This window comes from Erinaceus europaeus, chromosome 11 (genome assembly GCF_950295315.1).
Source record: "Erinaceus europaeus chromosome 11, mEriEur2.1, whole genome shotgun sequence".
Lineage (NCBI taxonomy): Eukaryota > Metazoa > Chordata > Mammalia > Eulipotyphla > Erinaceidae > Erinaceus > Erinaceus europaeus.
The window spans coordinates 111,429,336-111,454,425 of NC_080172.1; the positions used below are offsets into that span (position 1 = coordinate 111,429,336).

Below are 25,090 nucleotides of genomic sequence, written 5' to 3' on the forward strand. Positions count from 1 at the left end.
AGAAGTTGAAAAACAAGATCAGAATAGAAAACACAAGTAGAACCTGAACTAGAGATAGTGTATCACATCAAAGTAAGATTCTGGGGTGGGTGCGGGTGGTGGATGGAAGGGTACAGGTCCTGGAAAAGGATGACAGAGGACCTAGTGGGGGTTGTATTGTTATGTGGAAAACTGAGGAATGTCATGCATGTACAAACTATTGTATTCACTGTCAAATGTAAAATATTAATACTCCAATAAAGAAAAAACATTTTCATTCTGAACTCCCTGGGGAGATGACCACATCAATGTATCCCAGAACTTCATCCCTCTAGACACCTGCCTCTCTAGGAGACAGAAACAGGCTGGGGGTATGGATTGACCTGCCAATGTCCATGTTCAGTGGAGAAGCAATTATAGGAGCCACACCTCTTACCTTCTGCACACTATAAAGAACTTTGGTCCATACTCCCAGAGGGGTAAATATTAGGGGAAAATGACTAGTTGGCTCTGAACTTCAATTCCATTAGGACCCAAAGTGAGAGGGGGGATAAATAAATAAATAAATATAATGGAGAAGGACACTCAGAAGAGATGTGACAGAAAGGAAGAGAAGGGAGAACCATAGAAAAAATGGACAACTATATATAAATATAGTTATATAAACAATAGTCAACCCATATCTATGATATTAAGAGAAGTAATTCAGTTTCCAATGAAGGGAATGAGGACACAGAACTCTGGTGGTGGGCAAGGTGCAGAATTATATCCTTGTTATATTATAATTTTGCAAATCAATATTAAATATTAAATCACTGATAAAAATTTTTAGAAAGAAAAAATAGTATATGCATATTTTTCATAATTGCTTTAATAATTTGTATATACTGTAGTTTCAGAGAAAATGCATTTTTACTATTCCCTTAATGTATTTCAGTAGGATATTAATAGGAATCAAATTCAGTCTGTATATGGTAATTTTAATGATGTTAATTCTTCTAGCCTATGAGCAGGGAATAACTTAAAAATTCTATGTGTTTTCTTTTAATTCCTTCAGCAGTGACTCCTAGTTTTCTGTGTACAGGTCTTTAACCTCTTTTGTTAAATGTATTCATAATTATTTTTGATGATATTGTAAATGAGATAGATTTTTTACTTCTAGTTTTTCTATTTAACTATTTGAATAGAGGAATGATAATGATATTTGTATGTAAAAGTTGTAGCCTGAAACTTGTCTGTATTGCATAATAATTACTAAAAGTTTTCTACTTGGTTTCCTTTTAATTTTCTAAATATTGTATATCATCTTCAAATAGGATAATCTCAATTGTCTTCCAGTTGAAATCCTTTGTGTTTCTTTTTCTTGCCTGATGACTGTGGCCAGGGTTTCCCAGATTGTGCTGAATATTGATGGTGGTGATAGACAGCTTTGTCTTGCAGTTGATCTAATATGGAACGCTTTTAATTTTTCTCTATAGAGGATAATGTTATATATGGAGTGACTTCAAAACATGTCAATTTCCTTATGTTTACCCATTTGTTACTAAGATATCTTTTTAAAAAATAATGACACATTGTTATAAGATACTGATATACACAAGAGAATGTAATCTCTATGAGAACAAATATGAGTATTTGTTGATTAAAGGCAAATGAAATTGAAAGAAAAAAAATCAGAGATAGAGCAGTCTAAGAATTTTGACTGTCCCTTTAAATTCTCAAAGATAATACCAACGTGCAGGAGTCCCTGCACTTTGCTCTCTGTGTGCCCCTTCATAAGATCAAATTCTCTGTGCTTCAGTTTTCCTTTTGTAAAATAATAACAAAATAGAAATTTCTCGTTCATTAGGGAAAGTAATGAAGATGACCATTTCATTATATTTAAGTTAAAAAAAAATCCATGTGACACAAATGAATACTATGAACCTTTTCATTTAAATTGAGTGTCTAAATAAAGTCAGAGAGTCTAACTGAAAGGGAAGGATTGGCTTTGAAAGGAAACAGTGACAATTTTCAGCCCAGTTACAAGCAAGTATAAGACATCTCCATGAGAAGGACCAGCCTGTGTTGGAGGAGCAGCCATAACAGTGAGAGGGAGGCCATGATGGAGGATGAGTCATACTGGAGGAAGCCATGACATCCTTCTGTGTCAGAGAATAGACCTCGGCGTCAGGCTGCTAGGGTTCAAACTCAGTCCTTCAAATGATTTACTATCTGTAGTAACTTGCAAAAGGATTTGACACTGTCCACTGCCCACAAAGCATGTTGCTCGACCAGGTTGAGCCTGGTCGCCACCACGTCGATGGAAGGCTTGGTGCTGTGGACTATCTTTCTCTTTCTCTCTCTCTGCCTCACTTTCTTTGTGTAAAAAACAAAACACTCAGCTTAAGGATCCCGGTTTGAGCCCCGGCTCCCCACCTGCAGGGGAGTCACTTCACAGGCAGTGAAGCAAGTCTGCATGTGTCTGTCTTTCTCTCCCCCTCTCTTTCTTCCCCTCCTCTCTCCATTTCTCTCTGTCCTATCCAACAACAATGACAACAACAAAAATAATAACTACAACAATAAAAAAATCAAGGACAACAAAAGGAAATAAATAAATATTGAAAACCAAACACTTCAAGATTCTTCATGAAATTTTTTTTAAATAAAATAAAAGGAAAAGTTCTTTTGTCTTGTATCACTCTTCAGAGCTCCTTTCTACCTGTAAGCCTAGATACTGCCCAATTCATGAGTTACTTAGTATAACCAAGATTTTTACATAAAAATTGCTTAATAAATGCAATTAAACCTTATGTTTTTCTTAAACAATTGATTAATGACAGTGAGACTGAATTCATCCATATAGTATCCTTGAAGTATTTCTACTTTGGAATATTAAGTATTTTACTATAAACATAACTCAGATTCAGTCTTTTCAGATCAAAATTGTTGTGAATGAATAATTGCTCTTTGGGGCTGGGTGGTGGTGCGCCTGGCTGAGCACAGACAGGACAGTGCAAAAGGACCTGGACCTGGGCTCAGGCTCCAAGGCCCCACCAACAGGGAAGAAGCTTCATGAGCATTGAAGCAAAGTGGTGGGTACCCCACTTTTTCTCTCCTGCTCTATCTTTCCCTTCCCTCTCAACTTCTCCCTGTCTCTATTCCAAACCAATCACTTTTCCTCTATTTTCTAGTGCCTGGTGGTGGTGTGAGAGGCAGTCAGGAAATGCCTGAGGGGTAGGGTGGGAGGTAGAGGAGACAGCAGCTCCACTGGTGCCTCTGTCAGTATCAGTTTGAGAAAGGAGGTCAGCCCTCTTTCTGTAGAGGAGGGTAGCTTCTAGGCCTCCTTTCCCAGTGCAGGTTTCTTCGCTGCAGTCCTAGGTACTGTTTGGGGAGAAAGTATCTGGGGGAATGGCACACATGAGCTGGTCCCTCGCAGTAGAAACTGAGCTGTCTGAAACCAGGGGGCATACTCACTTATTGGAGGCACTGTAGTCAAAGGACCAGTTCTCAGCTACCCTTGGCCTGCTGCATAGTCACTGCTTCTGTGTCTGTTTTCTCTAGATACCCTCTGTTTAGAAGCTGGAATTCAGCAGTGTTATACAGCCAGCCAATAGTGGGGCAGGTTGAGGACTGAAGACCTTTAAAGGAAACACCTGTCTTTTTGTTTTTGCAAAATAATCTTTGGTCTTACAGTACTCTTTTCATCTCTTTCAGAAAGTCTGATAAAGAAGAAAAATTCAAAACATTGTGTTACAATGTCAGTTTACTTCCTCTTTCATTGTTAGTTTAGTTTTCCTCGCCCACACAACAAATAAAGAGTAGGAAGATTGAGTGGATGCCAAATCATTGTAGACTGGATAGGACTTGTGAAGGAAAGTATTTTCTCTCTTTCTATCTTTCTTTCTTTATTTTTTTAAAGATTTTATTTATTTTATGAGAAATACAGGAGGAGAGAGAGAAAGAACCAGATATCACTCTGGTACATATGCTGCTGGGGACCAAACTCAGGACCTTGTGCTTGAGTGTACAATGCTTTATCCACTGCACCACTTCCTGGACCACTGAAGGAAGTATTTTCCATTAAAATATTTGAGTTTGATGACTTCTGGAGCTGGGCCTATGAGCAGCAGCATATCTCTTTCTCTCCTCTCCTCTCAGGGATCAACCAGGAATACCAAAGGAGACCACCTGGGACCAAAACAAGACAGGACTAGAACGACTACAGTAACCCACCAAATCACTTGTGAGTGCAAACATGTGTGGCTGGTGACAGAGAGGAGCCTAGGGAAAGATTAAGTGGCTGGTAACAGTCAGGCAATTTATCAGTTGAGACACCAGTCTGTTCCACCAACAAGGGGACAGCTGAAGGGAGGAGAGGACTCCCCAGAGACTGCAACTCTGAGTCTCCATTGCTACTGCCTCAGAATCTGGAGTAGCAGCAGGGAGGGACACCAGGGGTCAGAGATATAACCAGGAAACTCAGGAGAAGACATAACCTTGTTGTCATAGCGGTGGAGCTGTGAAAGTCTTTTTGCATAACAACTGGATTATCTCTGCCACACCCTGCTTTATCTCTTGGTCAGGAGTCAGTTATTAAGCTAAGAAGCCTACTTGTAGTTTAAAAGCCCTCACGCTCCCACAGCCTACAGGGAAGAAAAAGAAATAAAAAAGAGGCTTTTAAACTACTGAGCTCCAATGCAGGGATTAATATACTATTGAAACAACTGTTAACTTCCACCACTGTGAACCCTTTAATTACCTTACTTAGACACAAGTCAATCCAGGCAATAGTGATCAGTAATTTGAAAAGTACTGAGAGAGGGAAATCACAACATAATATATAAAATGGCTAAACCAACAAGAAGAAATATTGGAGAAACGAACCAGGACAAAAGTCCAGCTAAAAGCCCCCCAAAGGGTGAAGCACAAAATAACAAGTGCAACATCCAAACACTAGCTAAGGAAATAATCACAGCAGTGAGTAAAGAGTTTGAAAGAATTGTCATCAGAACTACAAGAACAGCAAATGAGACTGTGGAAGAAAACACTAATTATCTCAAGGTTATTAGAGAGCTGAAAGCTGAAGTAGCTGAGCTAAGAATACAACTAGCTGAACAAGCTAAAACAGTATCAGAACAGGGTAACAAAGCAGATGAACTCCAGAAAACAGTAGAGGGTAGAGAGAATAGAATCAATGAGGCTGAAGACAGAATTAGCAAGATTGAGGATGAAATAGAGACAACTAAAAAAGAATTACGAGATCTCAAAAAGAGATTACGAGATGCTGAAAACAACAACAGAGTCCTATGGGATGACTTCAAAAGAAACAATATACGCATTATTGGCTTACCAGAGGAAGAAAGAGAGGGAGAGGAAGAAAGCATTCTTCAGGCCATAGTAGTTGAAAACTTCTCTAGTCTAGACAACATTAAAGACATAAAGATTAAAGTATCCCAGAGGGTCCAAAACAGAATTAACCCAGACTTAAAGACACCAAGAAACATCATATTTAAAATGGGAAAAATAAGAATAAAGAAAGGATCCTGAAGGCTGCAAGAGAAAAATAAAGAGTCACCTACAGAGGAAAACCCATAAGATTAGCAGCAGACTTCTCCATACAAACACAACAGGCCAGAAGAGAATGGCAAGATATCTATTGAGTGATCAATGAGAAAGGCTTTCAACCAAGAATACTATATCCTGCTAGACTGTAATTCAGACTACATGGAGGCATCAAAACCTTCTCAGAGAAGCAACAGGTGAAGGATCAACTATCACCAAGCCTGCCCTGAAAGAAGTTCTGAAAGGTCTCCTATAAACTGTCAGACCACCAGAAATAGGACATATACCAAAACACTCTAAAACTCTACAATAGTGGCGTTAAAATATCTTCAATCTTTGATATCAATAAATGTCAATGGCCTGAATTCACCTACTAAAAGACACAGAGTAGGAAGATGGATCAGAATATAAACCCAACAATACGCTGTCTACAGGAAACACACCTAACTCAACAAGACAAAGACAGACTTAAAGTGAAAGGAAGGAAAACTATCATACAAGCGAATGGCCCACAAAAAAGGGCAGGAACAGCTATTCTCATATCTGACACGATAGACTTTAAAATAGATAAGATTAAAAGAGATAGGAATGGCCACTACTTAATGCTCAGAGGATCAGTCAATCAAGAGGACTTAACAGTTATTAACATCAATGCATCCAATGAAAAGCCATCTAAATAAATCAAACTTCTACTGAAAGAACTACAGCAATATATTAACAGCAACACAGTCATAGTAGGGGACTTCAACACCCCACTCTCTCAACTTGACAGATCATCCAGGCAGAAAATTAATAAAGACATAAGGGAACTAAATGAAGAGATAGATAAACTAGAACTACTGGTTATTTTCAGAGTCATTCATCCCAAGAAACTGGAATACACATTGTACTCAAATCCACATGGGTCATTCTCAAGGATAGACCATATGTTAGGCCACAAAGACAGCATCAGCAAATTCAAGAGCAATGAAATCATCCCAAGCATCTTCTCAGACCTCAGTGGAATTAAACTAACACTTAACAATCAACAAAAGATTAATAACAGTCCCATAATGTGGAAGCTCATCAGTACACTTCTTAACAATTTCTGGGTCAAAGAGAAAATAAAGGAAGAAATCAAAATGTTTCTAGAGTTCAATGAAAATGAAGACACAAGCTATCAAAATATTTGGGACACAGCTAAGGCAGTACTGAGAGGGAAGTTCATAGTTATACAAGCACACATTAGGAAACAAGAAAAAGCACAAATAAACAGCCTGATGGCACATCTTAAAGACCCAGAAGAAGAAGAACAAAGGAACCCTAAAGCAACCAGAAGGACAGAAAATACTAAACTTAGGGCAGAAAACAATAACATTGAGAATAAGAAAACCATGCAAAAGATCAACGAAAGTAAATGTTGGTTCTTCGAAAGAGTGAACAAAATTGCAAACCTTTAGCCAGACTCACAAAACAAAAAAGGGAGAAGATCCCAAATAAATTGGGTTCTAAATGAAAGAGGAGATATCATAACAGACACCACAGTAATTCAATATATCATGCGAGGCTTCTATGGACAGCTATATGCCACCAAGCTAGAGAACCTGGAAGAAATGAATGATTTTCTAGATACCTACCAACTTCCAAAACTAAGTAAAGAGGAAGTAGATAACATGAACAGGCTCATCATAGTTAGTGAAATTGAAACAGTTATCAAAAATCTCCCCAAAAATAAAATTCCTGGGCCCAACAGTTTTAAAAATGTATTTTACAAAACCTTGAAAGAAGAACTAATACCTCTACTTTTAAAAGTCTGCCAGAAGACTGAAGACACTGGGATACTCCCTGCCAGCTTTTGTGAAGCCAACACCACTCTGATACCAAAAGCAGACAGGGACACCACCAAAAAAAGAAAACTACAGTCCAATATCTCTGATGAACACAAATGCTAAAATATTGAACACAATTCTAGCCAACTGGATACAGCAGTATATTAAAAAGATTGTTCATCATGACCAAGTGGGGTTTATCCCAGGTATGCAAGGTTGGTTTAATATACGTAAATCAATCAATGTGATCCACCACATCAACAAAAGAAAGACCAAAATCCACATGGTTATATCAATAGATGCAGAGAAAGCCTTTGACAAAATACAACATCCCGTTATGATCAAAAAACTATAAAAAAAAAATGGGAACAGATGGAAAATTCATGAAGATTGTGGAGTCTCTATATAGCAAAACAATAGCCAACATCATGCTCAATGGTGAAAAACTGGAAACATTTCCCCTCAGATCAGGTACTAGACAGTGCTGCCCACTATCACCATTACTATTCAACATAGTGTTGGAAGTTCTTGCCATAGCAATCAGGCAGGAGCAATGAATTAAAGGCATACAGATTGGAAGAGAAGAAGTCAAACTCTCCCTATTTGCAGGTGACATAATAAATACATAAAAAAAAAAACCTAAGGAATCCAGCAAGAAGCTTTTGGAAATCATCAGGCAATACAGTAAGTTGTCAGGCTACAAAATTAACATTCATAAGTCAGTGGCATTCCTCTATGCAAACACTAAGAAGAAATCCAGAAATCAATTCCTTTTACTATAGCAACAAAAACAATAAAAATCTAGGAGTAAACCTAACCAAAGAAGGGAAAGACTTGTATACTGAAAATTAGGAGTCACTACTCAAGGAAATGGAAAAGACACAAAGAAGTGGAAAGATATTCCATGTTCATGGGTTGGAAGAATTAACATCATCAAAATGAATATACTACACAGAGCCATCTACAAATTTAATGCTATCCCCATCAAGATCCTAAGCACATTTTTTAGGAGACTAGAACAAATGCTACAAATGTTTATCTGGAGCCAGAAAAGACCTAGAATTGCCAACACAATCTTGAGAAAAAAGAACAGAACTGGAGCATCACACTCCCAGATCTCAAACTGTATTATAGGGCCATTATCATCAAAACTGCTTGGTAATGGAAAATGTATAGACACACTGACTAGTGGAATAGAATTGAAAGCCCAGATGTGAGTCCCCACACCTATGGACATCTAATCTTTGACAAAGGGGCTCAGACTATTAAATGGGGAAAGCAGAGTCTCTTCAACAAATGGTGTTGGAAACAATCAGTAGAAACATGCAGAAGAATGAAACTGAACCACTGTATTTCACCAAACATAAAAGTAAATTCCAAGTGGATCAAGGACTTGGATGTTATACCATCAGATACTTAGAAACCATCAGATACTTAGAGGAAAATATTGGCAGAACTCTTTTCCACATAAATTTTAAAGACATCTTCAATGAAACGAATCCAATTACAAAGAAGACTAAGGCAAGTATAAACTTATGGGACTACATCAAATTAAAGAGCTTCTTCACAGCAAAAGAAGCCACTACCCAAAGCAAGAGACCTCTGACAGAATGGGAGAAGATCTTTACATGCCATACATCAGACAAGAGTTTAATCACCAACATATATAAAGAGTTGCCAAACTCAACAACAAGACAACAAATAACCCCATCCAAAAATGGGGGAAAGACATGGATAGAATATTCACCGCTGAAGAGATGCAAAAGGCCGAGAAACACATGAAAAATTGCTCCAAGTCTCTGATTGTCAGAGAAATGCAAATAAATACAACAATGAGATAGATACCACTTCACTCCTGTGAGAATGTCATACATCAGAAAAGGTAACAGCAGCAAATGCTGGAGTGGGTGTGGGGTCAAAGGAGCCCTTATGCACTGCTGGTGGGAATGTAAATTGGTCCAGCCTTTGTGGAGAACATTTTGGAGAACTCTCAGAAGGCTAGAAATAGACCTACCCTATGACCCTGCAATTCCTCTCCTGGGGATATATCCTAAGGAACCCAGCACATCCATCCAAAAAGATCTGTGTACACATATGTTCTTGGTAGCACAATTTGTAATAGCCAAAACCTGGAAGCAACCCAGGTGTCCAACAACAGATGAGTGGCTGAGCAAGTTGTGGTATATATACACAATGGAATACTACTCAGCTATAATAAATGGTGATTTTACTGTTTTCAGCTGATCTTGGATGGACCTTGAAAAATTCAGGTTAAGTGAAATAAGTCAGAAACAGAAGGATGAATATGGGATGATCTCACTGTCAGGCAGAAGTTGAAAAACAAGATGAGAAAAGAAAACACAAGTAGAACCTGAACTGGAATTGGTGTATCACACCAAAGTACAAGACTCTGGGGGTGGGTGGGTGGGGAGAATACAGGTCCAAGAAGGATGACAGAGGACCTAGTGGATGTTGTATTGTTATATGGGAAACTGGGGAATGTTATGCATGTACAATCTATTGTATTTACTATTGAATGTAAAACATTAATTCCCCAATAAAGAAATAATAATTTAAAAAGGATACAGAGTTCTGATGGTGGGAATTATGTGGCATTGTTCCCAATTGTGTGGTTTTTGTGTTTCCTTTTTATAAATAAAAATTTAAGAAAAGAAAAAAAATGTTTGAGTTTTTCCCTTTTACCAAAAAGGACTTTGTTTTTAATGGTGAACTTTTTTTCCACTAGCAACAAAAACACCAGCATTGGTGTATGCATAATCCTTGATTTTTATAGTATAGCTATATAGGCTAGGATGTTTTTGCACACCTTACAGGTTGCCTATATTTGGTGGCTCAGACATTGTGAGGGATAGAAAGAAGACTGAATATAATTTCAAGGTTTCCTTTCAATATAGAAAAATGAAGTTTCTTGGTCTGGGAGATGCTGCAGTGGATAAGGCTTTGGACTCTCAAGCATGAGGTCCCAAGTCCATTCCCCTGCAGCACATGTACCAGAGTGATGTCTGGTTCTTTCTCTCTCTCCTATCATTTCTCAGGAATAAATAAATAAAACTTAAAAAAAAGAAAAATGAACTTTCAAAATGAATAATCAAAATAAAAAATATCTACAAAAATCAACACTTACAAAAGCTGCAAATGCTACCTTTTATTGCTTGGGTTTTTTCTTCTTATATTGCGATACTTCCACTATATTTGAGTTTAAATACAAGGGAAGACCTAAAGGCCCTCTCCCACACACACACACGTTTGAGTTATATGCCAAAGAAATTTGAGTACATTCTAAAATTACACTCCATAGGTCAACTTACCTGGAGTGGAGGCACCTATTTTGAAATGTCTACCATCCATGTTTGAGGCCCTGGTAATCAGATGAGATACTAAGTTACTGTCTGTGTCTCTTCTTTTTCTATATGAAAAAACCTGTCTGGAGGGTTGAAGAATAGGAACAACAAGACCATCTACATTGAACTACAGAGAAAAAATCACATTAACTTGTTAAGATTGTAAATACATTTTTTAATGTCAAGTACTTTTTATTTTTTCCCTTTATTAAGTTTTTGATAATATTTTTCTATATAGTGTCCTAATGGTGACAAAAATGTTTAAAAAACAATTTCATAGCACTATCAAAATGTATTTCTAATATACAAGCTATAGAAAAAGAAATAGAAAAAAGTCAGAAGATAGTTTTATTTTGAAATGTCTGGATTTCCCTTCTTATTTTGATATATAAAGATAATAACAATGCCATTCTCCTCAGAATCTGTCTTTAAATATGAGTCTGCATTAATTTAAATTAATTAAATTTAAACAATATTCATTTGTTTGTTATTTTGAGAGAGAGAAAGAGAGAGAATCAGAGCCTTACTCTGGCATATGCAATGCTGGAATCCAACTTGGTACTTCATGATTGAGAGTCCGGTGTTTTTGTTACTATGCCACCACCAGGCTATGAGTTTCCATTTTAAATAAGCTAAAAATGTTTCAGTGTGAAACTATATGAACAGTTTTTCATATTGTATTTTACATAAAATTAGTAAATTTATTTTTGTTGACAACACTTTGAGGTATATTTCAGTGATTTTTTGCAATCCAAATGTAGACCTCAACAGTACTGGGTGTATAGTGACAAACAAAACAATAGTGATTCTTGGTGAAACTTTAACTGGGAGGTTATTATGAAATAAAGACAGAACTGATATCTGTCAAATAATATTGGAAATAAAATATTGGTTTAGCCACACAACTAATTACATCTGGGATATTTCCAGGTGTCCTCACCTTAGAGGTGCCATTTCTGCTGTACTTTGTGGGATGTCACCTATTTTTTTAAAATTTTTTCAAATTTTTTTTATTTAAGAAAGGATTAATTAACAAAACCATAGGGTAGGAGGGGTACAACTCCACACAATTCCCACCACCCAATCTCCATATCCCACCCCCTCCCCTGATAGCTTTCCCATTCTCTATCCCTCTGGGAGCATGGACCCAGGGTCATTGTGGGTTGCAGAAGGCAGAAGGTCTGGCTTCTGTAATTGCTTCCCCGCTGAACATGGGTGTTGACTGGTCGGTCCATACTCCCAGTCTGCCTCTCTCTTTCCCTAGTAGGGTGTGTCTCTGGGGAAGCTGAGCTCCAGGACACATTGGTGGGATCTTCAATCCAGGGAAGCCTGGCCAGCATCCTGTTGCCATCTGGAACCTGGGGACTGAAAAGAGAGTTAACATACAAAGCCAAACAAATTGTTGAGCAATCATGGACCCAAAGCTTGGAATAGTGGAGAGGAAGTGTTAGGGAGGTACTCACTGCAAACTCTAGTGTACTTCTGCTTTCAGGTATATATTTTGCAGTAGTTTATGGATACGTGTGAACATATGCTCTCTCTCACAGAAACTGGTGTATATCTAGGTTTTGGGACTTTGTTAGAAAGTGAACCACCTGAGATGAAATTAGAGTGTACTGTAAAAGGAAAGGTCTCACCCGAGTGATGAAGCTGAAGGGTTGTCATTCCATACATGAAGTCTCTGAACGCAGTCTGAAGTGAAGCTTGTTGAGGTGGCGATCATTGCGTTGGTTAAGTTGTGATCGGCGGATGCAATATTATTTGATATGGATTGGGAGAGGCATACAGGAAAGTGGGCCCTATCCAAGGGTTCCAGGACTGGGGGAAGTAGGGGCTCTATAGTAGAGATGTGAGGTTCCTGCTGTCTTAGGGTTCAAAAAGACAATCAATAGTTAATGTTATCATCACATTATTTCGTAATTGGGTTAACTTTGAAAAGTCCTTTTGTTATGGTTTGCTGTACAGTACCCAGTATCTTGTATATAGCTATGCTATTGGATGCTTCTGATCTACTTGGTCTAGGTTTTTGAGAGAGTCCACATATCAAATACACAGCCTATATATTAAAAAGATTCAGTTTGTGTTTTGAAAAACTTTATGAGACTGGGAGAAATGTATTTTAGAGGAGAAGAGAATGAGAAAATAAACAATAGCTGGAAGTAAGTAGAAAGAATTATTTGAAGATAGTTGTAGATTATATATGAACTAGAAAAAAATCAGTTTGAAGAAAGTTGTGGCATATATACACAATGGAATACCACTCCTCCATTAAGAATGATGCAGTTACAGTCTTTGTCTCATCATGGATGGAGTTTGAAAAATCATATTCAGTGAGATAAGCCAAAAAGAGAAGGATGAAAACAGGATGATGTACTTCATTTGAGGAATTTAAGAAACAAGAACAGAAAGGAGTACCACAATATAAACTAGAGCTTGGACTGGTTTGGGTTTATTGAACCTAAGCAATGGAGTCTGGGACTGGAAGTCAGGTGGGTGGGGGAGTGCTTTGGTGTGCTGGTACATGAAGTAAGAGGACTTAAATGGAGGGTAAGAGTTTGATAGGTGTTTTTCAGACACTATCAAGGTGATATGAGCAATTTTACCCCTTTTTAAAAAAAATTTGCTTATTTATTTAGTTTCCCTTTTGTTGCCCTTGTTTTTTATTGTTGTTGTAGTTATTATAGTTGTTATTATTGAAGTCGTCATTGTTAGATAGGACAGAGAGAAATGGAGAGAGGAGGGGAAGACAGAGAGGGGGAGAGACAGATAGACACCTGCAGACCTGCTTCACAGCCTGTGAAGGGACTCCCCTGCAGGTGGCGAGCCGGGGCTCAAATTGGGATCCTTATGCCGGTGCGTGGGTGCTTGTGCTTTGTGCCACCTGCACTTAACCTACTGCGCTACCGCCCGACTCCCAGCTTTATCCCTTTGTAAACAACTGTTTGTTCTGTAAGTTATTAATCTCTAAGAAAATATTAAAAAATAAGAAAGAAAAGAAAAATCAGTTTGAATCTGGGTTCTGGTTAAAGCTTTATTCTAGTCAATTAGAGTCTTGAAGGTGATGAAACATACTCAGAATTATGCCTGAGCCCAATTAATGTTTGGAAGAGAGAGATTGAAGTGGAGATTCTGCAAATAATTATTTAAGAATTGTGCTACTCCTTGGAAGACACAGTCATCCTATTAACCTGAGGGGTTGTTCAGTGATTCAAATTCCTCCCATCCTGTTGTTTGTATCCTTTTTTTTTTTAATTTTTTATTTAAGAAAGGATTAGTGAACAAAAGCATAAGGTAGGAGGGGTACAACTCCACACAATTCCCAACACCCAATCCCCATAACCCACCCCCTCCCCTGATAGCTTTCCCATTCTCTATCCCTCTGGGAGCATGGACATCATACTTAGTTGCAAGTTAAAAGTATGGCTGTAGCTACATCTGTGAATCGGAGTATAACAAAGAAGGAAGGACATGTGGAAGACTCCCAAAGTTTCTTGGTCTAGCTCACAGGTACCACCTGCTTTTGGATGTGTTTCATATGCAGACTTAGTCACACAGGAGACCTACCAGCTGCAACAGTTAGATAAACATAATCCCCATCAATATTACCATAAATTAATTTTATTAAATAAAATATTTGAGTTACTAGGCATGCTGTGAGAGTAAAATATATAGCTGGGAAGATAGCATAATGGTTATGTGAAAGACTTTCATGCCTGAGGCTCCAAGGTCCTAGGTTCAATCCCCAGCACCATTGTAAACTGAGCCTGGCAGTACTTCGGTTTTTTTTATGTCTCCCTTTCTCTCTATGTTTCATAATTTTTATTATTTTTACTTATTAATTGGATAGAGGCAACCAGGAATTGAGAGGGAGGGAATATATAGATAGATAGACCTCTGCAGCCCTGCTTCACCACTTGTGAAGTTTTTTTCCCCCCTGCAGGTGGGGACCAGGGATTTGAACCTGGGTCTTTGAGCATTGTAACATATGTGCTCAACCAGGTATGCCACCATCTGGTCTCTCTCTCTTATTAAAATAAAGTAAAATAAAATAAAAATATTTGGGAGTTGGGCGGTAGCGAAGCAGGTTAAGAGCACATGGCGTGAGGCACAAGGACCAGTGTAAGGATCCTGGTTCGAGACCCTGGCTCCCCACCTGCAGGGGAGTCACTTCACAGGTGGTGAAGCAGGTTTGTGTCTATCCGTCTCCCCCCTCTGTCTTTCCCTCCTCTCTCCATTTCTCTCTGTCCTATCCAACAACAACAACATCAATAATAACTACAACAATAATTTAAAAAACAACAAAGGTAACAAAAGGTAATAAATAAATAAATAAAATTAAAACAAATAAAAATGATTTAAAAATGAATAAAATATTTAAAAACAGTAAAATAAAAAAAGAATAGAAAATTGGTCTAGGGAAGCCACTCAGTGAGAGAAGGTCTTGGTTTATTTCACTGCACCTCATAAAAAGATCATATAAAACAATGTGTATGTAATAATAACGCAAGAACACACACACATATATACATATGTAATACATTTTATAAAGTTACAAAGAGAGTCAAATACTAATAGAAATAAATATTATTAGATGTTGTCGGGCTAGGTGGTGGCGCACCTGGTTGAGCGCACATGTTACAGTGTGCAAGGACCCAGGTTCGAACCCCTGGTCCCCATCTGCAAGGGGAACGCTTCATAAGTGGTGAAGCAGTGCTGCAGGTGTCTCTCTGTCTCTGTCCCTCTCTGTCACCTCCTTCCCTCTCAAGTTCTGACTGTTTCTATGCAACAAATAAAGATGAAAAAAATTAAAAAATAAAGAAATATTATAAGATGTTAAATTATGTTCCCAGGAAAAAGAGGACCAGCAATAGTAAGACAGTTAATATAACAAACCCTGTACACTCATTATTCCTCCATAATTTTTAATATACATAAAAATGTTAGTAATATTGCAATAGGCTACAGTGCTTAGGGATTCAGGTTCAAGCCTGTGGTCCCCACCTCTGCAGGGAGAATTTTCACAAGCAGTGAAGCAATGCTGCTAGTGTCTCTCTTTCTCCCTGCCTATCTCCTCTTTCCATCGCAATTTCTCTCTGTGTCAATTAGAAAATAATAATAAATATTGAAGATAATACTGCAATGTATTGTTATGATTAAAATTTTTATAAAATATGAACTGTAATACTAGAGGGAGAAGGGATAGAGGGTATAGAGTATGATGTAGTTATAATTATTAACATTTTAGAGATCAATAAGATAGATGAATGATATTTAATTACCTTTAAATAGCAGTTCATTGGTTACAAGATCTGATAATTGCTTGAAGTGAGATTTCCTAAAATTATAAGTTACTGTGTTAAAAGAGAAGGGTTAAATTAAGTAAATCCACGTTTCTTTATTTCAGAGTCAATACAAAGTAGATTAAAGCATTAAGACTACCTACCTCTCCCTTTATCCTCTGATTGCTATTGTTATAAGTAGCATTATCTGACTCTCTTCTGCCTTTTTTTTTCACATAAATAAGGGCTTTCTGGGGTCAATTCTGACAACTTGGCACTATTTTTATGAGCACATACAAACTGAAACCGAAAGCAGAAATAAGTTCTTCATTTCTCGGAAACAGACTAGATGTTAAGTGCCGCCGACCACCCAACTAGGGGCTCAGTAGGCCGATCCAGGGAGAATGAGACTTATAGGTGGGAGGTGGATTCGGCGCGACAGACAACACTGAGACACATGAGTTTCAATGCTGCTGCAATCTTTTACTGATATAGAGATTCTTTTTATAATAGCATAACAAAGAAGCATAAATCAAAAGCTGGCCAAGTCAGTTGACCACAAAGTACGCAGGGTACATTTTTTATAAGTAACACAGACAGGAGGAGCTGAAGGCATACAACTACCATCAAAACGAAAGCACAGCCATACTGTTCTTTCATGGGTTATTAACCACATCCCTTTGGTTTCAGACAAAAGTCAATTTATCAGTAAGAACTAAATGCTTTCACTGCTCTCATTTATCCAAAGGGCTATTCTTTCTCCTTCCAAGCACTGGACCTTAATACCCAGAATAGGGGAGGCACTAGTGGGAACACGGCGTCTTGCTCTGATCCTTATGCCAAGCTCCCTTTCCTGTAATCTACCTAAGACAATATGCAGGTGCATTTCAGGGTTGCTATGTAACATGTTTCCTGGGAAAGCTAAAGGACCATTGTCTGTATGATTGAATGTAATATTTCTGAGAATAGTGCTCAGTCCTTGCTCAACCTGGATAGCCAAGTCATTGGGGCTTGAAGTGCTGGGATTTACTGTTGTAAGGGGCTTTTCATCCAGTGGGGTCCCATCTGGAATGTCCAGACTAGACTTGGGGGGTTGCACTGTAAGCGTCTCCGGAGTCTCCTGGACATTCCCTGGGTGGCCTGCATAAAGCATGATAAACAACAACAGTAAGCTTTCAGAAGCGAAACCAAGTCCACCTAGCCATCCAAGGCCTTTCCGCCAACCGGGAGACCCAGGGATCCGTCCACACAAATATCCAGGCTTCTGTCCACCACCTATCTTGGGTACGGTCTTCCGTACAGGAGCTTGTAAGGCCCCTGTCCGGTTCCCTAACCAGGTCACCCGCACTGTTTTGTCACACCGCGGTCGTGGCCTGCCTATCTGGCCAGACAGGTGTGGCAGTTAAGAAAGAGCTCCTTTCTCTTTAGTACAATAAGTTAGCTGTAGCTTTTGTATAGTTTGTTTTCATGTCAGTTTGTTGGAAACTCTTCAAAGAATTCTTTTTTAAATTCTGGGTATAATTTAAAAAAAAAAACTGGGTAGGAAGATGTTTTATTTCCTCACTCTCCAAAATACTTGGAGTTGTAGTCTGTGGTAGTCACAGCTGAACTGAATTTGCATATTGGCACTGATTTTTTTTTTTTAAATCTGTATATTTCTATAGGCTCAGTGGTTTCAAATACTGTTCAGAATTAAAGGTCCTGTGAACAAGTTGAAATACAGGTGTGGAATGTGTTTTATAGCAAGCTAGTTTTCAGAAGGAACACCTCTTGGAGCATGCTATATGGTGCTAGTAGCAGGGGTTCCTGAGATTCAGATATAGTGGAGGCAAGAGTCTCAAAAAAAGAAGCTGTAGTTGTGTGTGTGTGTGTGTGTGTGTGTGTGTGTGTGTGTGTGTGTGTGTGTGTATGTCAAGAGTCTCAAGTTTTAAAAAAAAATCTGTAGTGTGTGTGTGTGTAGAGCATGTATGGTCAGAATTGTGCCAGTGCTTGGAGAGGTGTGTGTGTGAAGATCTATTAGATATAGTATTGACCTAAACAGAATGTAACCTAGAGTTAAGACTGACTAGCAATCAAACAGTGAGAGCAATGGTGGAAGAGAGGAGTACTGAAGTAGCGTGTCTCCATATCTCAATTGGTGCACTTGAAACTAGTAGCCCTGAGTTGTTAAACTTGATGTCAACTATATAAACTAGACTGAATTATAGCTTTTAAAATGACTAGCAGTTATGTTGATTCATATGAAAAAAATTGCTTCTTAGCCTTCATATCTGTTCTGTTCTCTATTCTAGTCAATTCATACTACAGTTTTAGTGACTGTCATGTGTTAATTACCAGTGCATTTTTCCTAGTGAATTGTTTCTTGAATTTTTTTTAACTTTTGTAATTATTTACTTCAGTTTTTGTCATTATCAACTACACTTTCCTGCTGTGTCTCTCCTTCTTCTCTCCTTCCCCTCCTCCGCCTCCTTCTTCTGCTAGAAAGAGGGACAGAGAAAGGGAGGGTTTGCAACACTGTGAGGCTTCCCACTTCTTCTAGCGTTTGCCCTTCTTCCATAGCCAGTCAACAGCGTCAGGTTGAGCCTGATGTAAAGTTTTGAGACCTCCTTTGAATCTGGAGAGGTGGCAGTCATTGACCACTTACTCTTGGGGACAGGACTTGAACTCTGGCTCTTGCCCGGGGTAACACGTGCACTTAGACAATTGCTCCATCATTCACCCTCCATCCCAAGTCTGTTATTTTAAAATTTACTTTGCCTATTGTGTGTCCTTTAGCATTTTACTGACCTACTAATTTCTTAACAATCCAGCTAAAGAAATCTAGTCTGGGGGCTGGGTGGTGGCGCACCTGGTTGAGTATACATATTACAATGTGCAAGGACCCAGGTTTGAGCCCCTGGTCCCCACCTGCAGGAGGAACATTTTGCGAATGGTAAAGTAGTGTGCAGGTATCTCTCTATCTCTCTCCCTCTCTATCACCCTCTTGATTTCTGACTGTCTCTATCCAATAAATAAAGATAATAAAAACTTTAAAGAAGAAATCTAGTATGATCTAACTTTTTAAAATATACCTGATAATGTCTCTAAACAAATATTGAGAAAGATATAAACTACCCATACTGAACATGAGATTGCAGACTGAAGTAACCATTACAAAGAGAGGTAGCTGAACTTTTAAATAGATAAATATGGATTCAACTTGCTGCTGATGAAGAATTTTTTCTGTTAACTTAGTGAAAAGATTTAACCAAAATGTGTCATTAGGTTTAAACATCTCTAGCTATTGTCCAAGTTTAACTAAGTTGAAAAATCAATTGAAAACTGAAAAGCTCATTAGATAATCACCAGTCATGCCAGAGCTGATGGTATTCTGTTTGATTTACTCTTCACAGCTCTCAGATAAAATAGCCCTGTAATAATAGGCTTAGCCTTCTTAAATACAGCACATTGAACAACGACCAGGAAAAGTAAAGAAAACCAGAAGATAGGCGGTGGGTAGATAGCATAATGGATATGCAAAGAGACTCTCATGCCTGAGGTTCCAAAGTCCCAGGTTCAATCCCCTGAACCACCATCAGCCAGAGCTAAGCAGTGCTCTGGTTAAAAAAAAAAAAGCCAGAAGCTGGGGCCAAAGTGGGGATTAGTTCATTCTGCTAGTTCTCAAGAAAACTATTTTAAAGTGGAAACTACAAAAACCACCTATCAGCCAACACCCATGAAATTCCACAGCAATTCAGAAAACAAAGATGAAAACTAAAATCAAATTCTATTGAGTGGCACATTGCCTAATGCACAGATAACAAAAAAGAAACCTCTAAGAAGTCAGCAGGGCTTTCAGGACAAGGAGAGATCAAATATAGTGTCAACATAGTTATAAAGTCAAACCTAGGAGAATATTAAATTCTGACAACATTCACATTTCTCTTCTTTCTTTCCTTCTTTCTTTTTTTCTTTCTCTGTTTCTGTCTTATTATTTATTGGAGGGTTAATAATTTATAGTTGACAGAAAAATACAGTAGTTGGTTCATATGTAACATTACTCAGTTAACCACGTAACACTCTAAACCCCACCTACGTCCTTCTTGGCCATCATGTTCCAGGACCTAAACACTCCCCGCCACCCCAGGGTCCTTTACTTTGGTGGAATATATCAGCTTCTCTCCCCTCTCCATTTTTAATAGATCAATGAGTATTAGTGTTTGAAAGTTCACCAGAATTTGGCTTATATGGGATGAAACTAGCAACATTATCTTAAATGTAATCTGAATCATAGATCCTATCTCTAGCTATTTGTTTTCATTTTGGAGGAGGCCTTATTTCTGTATTTAGATAAAGCCCCTTTTAGTGTTTTAGTATTATTTGCTAATTTTCAGCATTTCTTTTTTTTTAAGATTTTATTTATTGATGAGAAATATAGGAGGAGAGAAAGAACCAGACATCACTCTGGTACATGTGCTGCCAGGGCTTGAACTCAGGACCTCACGCTTGAGAGTCCAGCACTTTATCCACTGTGCCACCTCCTGGACCACACAATTTTCAGCATTTCTATTAATACCCAAATTATTTGTTAAATACATTGTTTCTTCTTTGTAACATCATAATTGAAAGCAAAGTAGCATTTACCATCTTCACTATCGCAAGTGAAAATGTTAAATATACTACATGTCAATCATGCTCATATTTTTGTGCAACTGACCTTTAAGATCTTCATATCTTGCAGAACTGAAATCTCTTTACACAGACAATTCAACATCACCATCTGACATCAGTCTCTGGCAACCACCCTTCAACTTACTGTTTCTATTTATATCAGGAAAAGTGAGGTCTCCGACTTTATTCTGATTTTTCAAGAGCGTCGTCGTGACAGCTACAGTTCTCTAGAGCTCATGCGGATTTCTTTTTATGTTTCTGCAGAAAATGCTATTGAGATTTTGATAGAGATGGCCACCTTCAGTGTAGATTTCTCTAGACAATTTGAATATTTTAAGAAGATTAAGTTTTTTAGTGCTGTGAACATGGGCTCTTTTTCTGCTTATTTGCCTTTAATTGTGATGCAGCTTTGTAGTTTTCAGTATGAATGTCTTCAGCTTTCTGAGACCACTTAAGAATTACTTTCTTAAACTGTTTACATCGATAAATAGGAGTTTATTAATTGTTTGACACTTGCTACATTATGAGACTTTTCTTAAATTTATTTTTTAAAAAAATATGTATTTATTATATAGAGACAGAGAGAAACTAAGAAGAGATGGGGAGAGAGAGGGAAAGAGACAGAGAGACACCTGCATCACTGCTCCACCACTTGTGTAATTTTCCCCCTGCAGGTGGGGACTAGGGGCTGGAAACCCCCCCGTCCTTGTACACTATAATGTGTGCACTTAACCAGGTATGCCACCACTTGGTCCCTTTTTTAAAAAAACTAGTGATTTTTATTTTTATTTCTTTTGCCTCCAGGGTTTTTGCTAGGGCTTGGTGCCTACACTATGAATTCACTGCTCCTGGTGGCCATCCTTTTTTTTTTTTTCACTGTTGTTGTTGGACAGGACAGAGAGAAACTGAGAGGGGAAGGAAAACAGAGAGGGGGGAGAGAAAGATAGATCCTGCACACCTGCTTCATGGCTAGTGAAGTGACCCCCCTGCAGGTGGGGAGCCAGGAGCTCGAAATGAGATCCTTACGCACTGGTCCTTGCGCTTTGAACTATGTATGCTTAACCTGGTCCCTTGCTTTTACACATTCCCTTCTCTGAAGCACCTCCTCAGGGTGATGTCATTTGTGTGCTAATAGTCCCAAACTCCTGCTGGGGTCACCACAATTAATCATGAACCTAAAGGCTGGAATATTGCAGATGAAGATTTGGGGTTTCCGTTTTGGAAATAGCTAGTAGGTCTATTTTAGGTATATTCCAAAGGGCCTATGACTTTATTAGTTTTTGCTGAACCTCTCTTATCCTCTGGTCTTGTCAGTGTTTCCATTTTATAAATAAATTTTAAAAAGTAAAAAAAAAAAAAAGAACTAGCTGATTAGACAATAGATAAGGAAAAAAAAAACATACCTGCTTTATATGGAACAACTCAGAATGTGCATGACTATAGCTGTAACCACAAGGAACTAGCTGCCAGATATTTGCTTTAGTAACCTGCTTCCTGTTTTCTTGTTTTGTGTTCTGCCCCCAAAACCTATAAGAACCCTGGAACACTAAAACCTGAGGCTGGGGGGGGGGGTCCTTTCACGGACCCGACCTCAGTTGTCTTGTGTTAATACAGTTCCTCCTTGTTGACTCCATCGGTTGGCTCTGAGTCTTGAACATGCTACAACACCATCTTGTTGTCTATACTGTCCCATATGGTGCCAAGGATTAAAACTCAGCTTCTCACATGTGGTAAGGTGTGCAACCTCCCAGGTGAGATTTCACCCAGGTGAGCTATCTCTCAGTCCTTGGCCTAATTTTTATATTTTTATAGAGGAGAGACTTGCATATCTGAGACCTTCAGTCTGTGATACCTGGCATTGTATGTGCCAGAAGTGGTAGTACTCTGGGCTCTCCTGTAAGAATAAATAAAGACTTTAAAAAATGGAGAGGAGGAATGCCAAAATGCTACTCCACTGTCCACAGTGCTTCCTCTACTCGTCTATTCATGCTGCCCTCATGTTCTGCTAGAACTTCTGCAGAGGGCCTATTGTATGGAGAGCCACTCTCTGGACCAGGAACTTCTTGTTTGTCCACAAAACCAAACATGCATTGCATTTCCTTTCTCTTCAATTTCTCTTTTCGGTGCTCTGAGAAACCGCAGCTGTTACCTTCAAGTAATTAGCTACATACCAAGCACAGAGCACCTACAAGCAAGACAGAGACAGACTGGGCATTTTGGTGGACAGAATCCTGAGGCTTGTAGGGTTCTCCCTGGAAGAAAGTGAGTCCAGAAATGTGATTCAGAGGATGGGTGGTATCTTGTTTTTTGAAGATGGAGTCATTACTACTTTGGATATTTTCCTTGGCACTATCAGAATCACATCTGTTTTTGTTGTTGTTTTGTTTGTTTTAGAAAGTTTCAGAAACCAAAACCCAGTAAGAACAAGGAAGAACATCAGAATCATGACCACAGAGTCCCTGTGCATGACCTTGGCAGCTGGAATGATCTGTTCCTAGGAAACTGTATACTACTAAAATAGTTCGCTGAAAGGCAAAGCTATATGCACACAGTTATATGGGAATAGGACCTTACTACTCTACACACATTTCACTTTCACAACACATTTCAAATATTTTTTATTGAATAAATTCCACTGATCATTTGGCTTTAGATTATTTTATGATATGGTCACTCAGGGTTGACTGGAAGTGGTCATCTTGCAGAGAGGTGGGAAAACATAGTTTATTATGCTTTCGGGTCCTGGAGAGAGGGTCCTACCTCTCTACCAGGAAACATGGGGGAAGAACCAAGAGGAGAATCCAGCAAAGAGGTGAAGAACAGAGAGAAAGCAAGAGCCTGGGGGCCAGGGCTTTACTGGAGTGTTTGAATGTAAGTGAGTCGTGGTCAGAGAGAGCAGGCAGTGGAAGTGTCAGGGTCCACACATGCTCACACAGACACTCGTGCTGGCTGGGCAGACCCTGCTCATAGCCTGTTTGGGGACATTGTGGCAGCTGGAAGATACATTTTAAAATTCACAGTGTCTGGCCTTTGTATTATCCACAGATAAACTAGCCAAGATTCCATGCTAGACACATAAAATCTTTGCTGATTTGTTCTTTCTTTTTTGGTCTGGAACAAACAATGCTGCAATAAATATAGCTATAGTTGAAAAGTACAGCCACAACAGGATGATTTCCTCAGGTGATGTCTTAGCAGTACAACTTCTGGGCCACAGGGATATGCACTTTTTAAATTTTTTAAAAAGGTATTTTTCCCTAACTTCTGGAAATGAATATGGCTATGCACTTTAATAAGGTGTGCCATCTGTAATCTTGTGTTATTCAGATTTTACTGACAGTACAGTAATGCCAAGTCTCTTAATTATATTGTACACATTTGAAAACATGCCAAGATTTTTTTCAATCATGAATTGGATTCTCCAATCATTTATGGAGGTAAGCAGGTAGATACTGTCGTTATTCATTTTAAACATTGATTTATTTAATTTTATGAGAATGAAGCAGAGAGAGAGAGAGCAAGTTTGAGGGAGTGAGAGAGAGAGAGAGAGAGTGAGGGAGGGAGAGAGAGAGAGAGAGATATCAAAACACCATTCAGCTCTGGCTTATATTGATGCCAGGGATTGAATCTAAAAGTTCTGAGCCTCAGTGCCACTCTTCAGTTCTCCAGTGAAGTCACAGAGAGTGATGTCTTCTATGCAGGATGAGCAAGCTAGTCCAGGACTGACCCTCTGATGATCTCCCCCTGCTCCGTGTCTTTTCCAAAGGTTAATGGCCTTTGTTTTATTACAGTAATAACCTGATAAAGATAATATTCATGGCCTTGTTACCCTCCAAATTTTAAGCCATTCTTCCCACACATAGTATCTAAGAGACACAAGTATAGGGTGCTTTTCCTTTTTTTCTTTATTATTAATTTTGCTTTTTAAATGATTTTTATTAGTGAATCAATAATGGTTTATAAGCATATAGGGGCACAGTTTCACACCATACCCAGTAGCAATATTCTGTTTCTGCCCCAAGAATAAACACCATAGTTTTCACAGTCTTAGAGATAAGTTGGCTACGTTCCCCCCAAATTTTGTGTTTCCATGATTCATATTCCACAGATGAGTGAAACTATCCCATAGGTTGCCTTTCACCATTTTACTTTGCTAAGCACAAGCACCTTCTGCATTGCTGGGGCTCATGTGGGGTGACCCTCAGCCACGAAGGTAAGCTACCAGTTCTCCCTCATTATATCAAGGACTCAGCGATATAGACAAGAGACACTGGGGAGAATTGGAACACTTATTTTATTGGAAGGTGGGCTTGGGTTTACATAGGGATGCAGACAAAGAACATTTTTCAAATACGTCAGAAATTACAGGTTTCTTAAAGGTCAGCTTGCCCCTATGGTAGGGGGCTGGTATGACAAGAATTGATGCAGATACATAAAGATCAAGATAATTAGTCTCCTGATGCAGGCA

The 25,090-nt window shown here is 38.6% G+C and overlaps 1 protein-coding gene across 1 annotated transcript in view; it reads left to right on the top strand.

Annotated features, from left to right (window-relative positions):
• LOC132541259 (PRAME family member 8-like) overlaps nt 1-25,090 on the top strand; it is a 202,579-nt gene that overhangs the window by 161,233 nt on the left and 16,256 nt on the right. The gene's annotated exons all lie outside the window — the stretch shown is intronic.